General features: G+C 40.4%; 1 long non-coding RNA gene across 1 annotated transcript; it reads right to left on the reverse strand.

The window, feature by feature from the left end:
* Positions 1–239: 239 nt before the first annotated feature.
* LOC117515134 lies at positions 240–4,881 on the reverse strand. The gene is made up of 4 exons (XR_004562071.1): positions 4,870–4,881; positions 4,086–4,091; positions 2,036–2,045; positions 240–346 (listed from the first exon to the last, which is right to left on the reverse strand). It is a non-coding gene; the product is annotated as an uncharacterized LOC117515134 (long non-coding RNA).
* Positions 4,882–5,479: the final 598 nt, after the last annotated feature.

The following is a 5,479-nucleotide window of genomic DNA, read 5'->3' on the forward strand; positions in this document are numbered from 1 at the left end:
TGGCTTCTGGTGCACTTATTTTTGCAAAATACCAGGTTTTAGCTGTGCAATATATGACATTCTGTTATGATGGATGGATTATTTCAAGCTTAACATTGAGAAGGTGTCAGGTTTTAGGGGTGTGAAACATGTCAGTATGCTTCAGTGGGTTGATTTAAATAGTACTTTGATTTAGTTATGAAACAGATGTAATTATATATGTCATTATTTTGTAAAAGATGGACTAAGGTAACCTTTAGAATATTAGGGGTGTAACGATACAAAAAAATCACGGTTCGGTACATACGTCAGTTTTGAGGTCACGGTTCGGTTCATTTTCGGTACAGTATGGGAAAAAATGCAAAACCTAAATTTCCTTGTTGTTTAAACCAACAACTTATTGTAACATTTTACAAACAGGAAAACAAAAATAATTGCAAAGTGCTGCTTGGTAATAAGTTAAATAATATGTTCTCAAATAAACAACAAATGATAAACAATACGATGACAAACAATAAAAAGCTTGGGACTCCTGTGAGGGCGGACACATCTCCTCCTCTCTCCTCTATCTCTGCTCCAACCTTCAAAGTCCCTACTTTACAACGCTGTGCATTCTTCAAACTATATTGGATTAACCATGGAACTGATCAGCTCGTCTCTGAATGCTATTGACACCATTTTTTCTATAAGAAGATCAGGGCCGGGGGACCCTGCGTGCCCAGATGGAACCTACCCTGCAGGCTGTGTTCTCGACGCCTGTCTGACATGGCGAGTCGCATGCTTTGCGCGATTCTCTGTGGAGGACGTCGAGGATTTATTCATATTTGGTTTCATTGTAGGAGGGCTGGTACTTATTGGCTTATGTGCTGCCCTGACCTACCGGAAAATTGGCAAAATGGCTGCTGCCAAAACCACGACCCCTCAATTGTCCGTCATGATTAATGAGTTGGGCAAGGCGATGCATTCTCAGACTGCGTTAACCCTTGAACTCAGATGCAAATTGGATGGCATCTCGGAGCAAATGTGCACCTTGCAGATGGTGATGAAGATTTCAGAGACCGGGGAATATTCATAATTTGGGATCTGGTTTGTTTATGTGAGACTGTAAAAGTGTTTTTTACTGCTCAACCACATACACGGCAGGATTATCAAACTCTGAAGGACAAAATGCCCCGTTGTTTTCCTCCAGAAAAATCTCAATGGCCTTGGAGAACATTGGCTAGCTCCTTTTCTCTCTAACTCCAGTACACAAGGACAGAAACTGACTCACACATGAACAAAGACTGAAGTATGCTCCACCTCCCCACCTACGTCCCCTCCTGCCCCCATCACACACCCCATCCAGGCCACCGCTCAGGCCACCCCTTTTCCCCTCCGGGGGCTGCACAGTTTTAGCTGCAGCAGGTCGCCATTCCCCCCAAGCTGGCGGTGGCGCAACTCCTGTTGCTGTGGCTACCACGCACTCACATAGCCTCAATTCGGAAAATGGACTGTTTCAAGTTTAGTGCACATAAACAGTGTCAAATGTATATGTGTTGTCTTAATTCTGATGTGTACCATTATTATGTTAAACAAGTAATAATTGTGGATTAATTGCTGTATCTCGTCTGTGGCAATTTGAGTGTGGACGTAATCCTGTTGTTGTTGCACTTGCAATGACAATGACAATAAATCTCATCCATCCATACATCCATCCAAATGTATGAAAAAATAAATTCATAGTAAACAGCTTTTAACAAAACCTTTCCACAAGTAAAGCACAGCACAACGGTTCCAGCATGAAGCCCTGTTCAGTTTTATTCAAGGTTCCTATTTTTGCCAGAAAAAAAATAACTTGTCCAAAACTGTCACATTCTATAAGGAATTTTTTAAAGAGACTTATTGTTAAAGAATCCCTTTACTTTTGTACAATTTATTTTACTTTCTATCTCTGTCTATTAGCTGTTCATTTAATGTTTGTTAATACAGTATATGTTTTTAAATAAAGTTTTGAAACCAAAAACATTGTGGGAGAGGCAAAAAAGTGAGTAAAACCACCTGTAAAAATATTTAGAACCATAAATAAACTTGATTCTTGGTTTGTTTATTTATTTTGCCATTAAAATTCAAAGCCAGGGCTTCCCAAAGTCTGGGGACTATTTAATCACAGCACAAAAAAAGGGGTCAGTAGACTAAGCGAGTCGAGTGAGGAGGATTGTAGATACCCCTCCGCTCAGCGCTTTTACAGGCTGCAGCAGCAAAGTCTCCCGTAACACCAGGAAAAGTACCTAGATTTGTCACTAGTCGCTTTTGAGAAAATAAGTTGTCAAAAGGGTTTGGAAAGTTGCCAGATTTAGCAAGAAAGTCCCCAAGTTGGCAACACTGAATGTAAACACATGCAACACAAACTCACCTGTGCACAGGCTTGTACTGAACCGAACGTCCCGTACCGAAACAGTTCAATACAAATACATGTACCGTTACACACTTACAGAATATAGTTATGCAATACGAGGTCTGTTAGAAAAGTATCCAACCTTTTTATTTTTTTCAAAAACCTGATGGATTTGAATCACGTGTGCTTGCATGAGCCAACCTTGAACCTTCATGCACATGCGTGATTTTTTCACGCCTGTCGATTCCGTCATTTGCTTGTAAGCAGCCTTTGTGTGAGGATGGGTAGAGTCTCTCGTCATTTTTTTCTTTGCAAGGAAATAGCGGAACGACTGGAGCAGCGCGACTGCATCAAATTTTGCCACAAACTGGGCGACAGCCAGGTGGAAACCATTCGGATTATTCAGACGGCTTTCGGTGACGATCCTCTGGGCATCACACAGATTAAGGAGTGGTACAACTGTTTTAAAGACATCTGCACAACGGTGGAGAGCGCGCCGCGCTCCAGCCGGCCATCAACATGCTGAAACGACCAGATCATTTCCAAAGTGAACGCTGTGGTGATGTGGGACAATCGTGTGACTATCCGAGAAATTGCAGAAGAGGTGGACATCAGCACTTTTTTTGGCACATTCCACTATGACAGAAGATTTTGCCATGAAAAGAGTTTCAGCGAAATTCATGCCAATGGCTTCAGCACGAAGCTGATGGCGGAACAAAAGCGCCACCGTGTTGAAGCCTCACAGGACATGTTGTGACATGCTCACCTCTTCCACCATTCAGAAGATTCAGACGGCTTTCGGTGGCTTTTCAGTCGTGTGACTATCCGAGAAATTGTGGAAGCAAATGACGCAATCGACAGGCGTGAAAAAAATCACGCATGTGCATGAAGGTTCAAGGTTGGCTCATGCAAGCACACATGATTCAAATCCATCAGGTTTTTGAAAAAAATAAAAAGGTCGGATACTTTTCTAACAGACCTCGTATATATGTCACCATTCTCTCTTGGATAGATTTATAGTTAGTTGCCAGGTTTTAGTGATTTGATATCTGTCATTATGTTTTAAAGGATGGATTCAGCTAATGCACGTATATAAATTATGCTGTAACTGCAATGTCCAAACACACTTTGCTTGGTCCCAGAGCACTGCAAGATATATTTGAAGATTATAACATTATGTTGCAATTAATTGCCAGGTATGTTATGCAATATATATGAATGAATAGGTGTGATACAAGGCTGTATGTGGAGAAATATGAGGTCTGAAATGGATAAACATGGTGGAATATGAGTGTGACCTAATCAAGACAAACATGTGGGACAAAGTGAGAAAGGTACATCAGTGGAGATAAAAAAAAAAAGATGAAAATAAATACTGTATGTGTGTGTGATGGTGGTGGGGGATTCAAACTCATACTTTGAGTGGCAATTAACTTCTGTTACTCAAAGGCTCTTCCAGCAGCGTTGACTGTCCAGTCAAGGTGTCAGATGACGTGTTTAATGTTACAGTGGATAAATGCTTGCTGGGTAGAACCTCATCCAGGCAACTGTAAAAAGAAGTTGGTCCACTCAATAATTATGTACAATAATATTAGATTTGTCACAGTGGTAGAGGAGAGGGGTGATGGCACATGCTTTGACAAAGACCGCTGATATGTTTTGGAAGCCCTACCATTATTTAATGCTTCGATCTTAAATATGATCAATCTATCTTTGTTAGTTGGCTATGTACCACAGGCTTTTAAGGTGGCAGTAATTAAACCATTACTTAAAAAGCCATCACTTGACCCAGCTATCTTAGCTAATTATAGGCCAATCTCCAACCTTCCTTTTCTCTCAAAAATTCTTGAAAGGGTAGTTGTAAAACAGCTAACTGATCATCTGCAGAGGAATGGTCTATTTGAAGAGTTTCAGTCAGGTTTTAGAATTCATCATAGTACAGAAACAGCATTAGTGAAGGTTACAAATGATCTTCTTATGGCCTCGGACAGTGGACTCATCTCTGTGCTTGTTCTGTTAGACCTCAGTGCTGCTTTTGATACTGTTGACCATAAAATTTTATTACAGAGATTAGAGCATGCCATAGGTATTAAAGGCACTGCGCTGCGGTGGTTTGAATCATATTTGTCTAATAGATTACAATTTGTTCATGTAAATGGGGAATCTTCTTCACAGACTAAAGTTAATTATGGAGTTCCACAAGGTTCTGTGCTAGGACCAATTTTATTTACTTTATACATGCTTCCCTTAGGCAGTATTATTAGACGGTATTGCTTAAATTTTCATTGTTACGCAGATGATACCCAGCTTTATCTATCCATGAAGCCAGAGGACACACACCAATTAGCTAAACTGCAGGATTGTCTTACAGACATAAAGACATGGATGACCTCTAATTTCCTGCTTTTAAACTCAGATAAAACTGAAGTTATTGTACTTGGCCCCACAAATCTTAGAAACATGGTGTCTAACCAGATCCTTACTCTGGATGGCATTACCCTGACCTCTAGTAATACTGTGAGAAATCTTGGAGTCATTTTTGATCAGGATATGTCATTCAAAGCGCATATTAAACAAATATGTAGGACTGCTTTTTTGCATTTACGCAATATCTCTAAAATCAGAAAGGTCTTGTCTCAGAGTGATGCTGAAAAACTAATTCATGCATTTATTTCCTCTAGGCTGGACTATTGTAATTCATTATTATCAGGTTGTCCTAAAAGTTCCCTAAAAAGCCTTCAGTTAATTCAAAATGCTGCAGCTAGAGTACTGACGGGGACTAGAAGGAGAGAGCATATCTCACCCATATTGGCCTCTCTTCATTGGCTTCCTGTTAATTCTAGAATAGAATTTAAAATTCTTCTTCTTACTTATAAGGTTTTGAATAATCAGGTCCCGTCTTATCTTAGGGACCTCGTAGTACCATATCACCCCAATAGAGCGCTTCGCTCTCAGACTGCAGGCTTACTTGTAGTTCCTAGGGTTTGTAAGAGTAGAATGGGAGGCAGAGCCTTCAGCTTTCAGGCTCCTCTCCTGTGGAACCAGCTCCCAATTCAGATCAGGGAGACAGACACCCTCTCTACTTTTAAGATTAGGCTTAAAACTTTCCTTTTTGCTAAAGCTTAT

This window comes from Thalassophryne amazonica, chromosome 8 (genome assembly GCF_902500255.1).
Source record: "Thalassophryne amazonica chromosome 8, fThaAma1.1, whole genome shotgun sequence".
NCBI lineage: Eukaryota > Metazoa > Chordata > Actinopteri > Batrachoidiformes > Batrachoididae > Thalassophryne > Thalassophryne amazonica.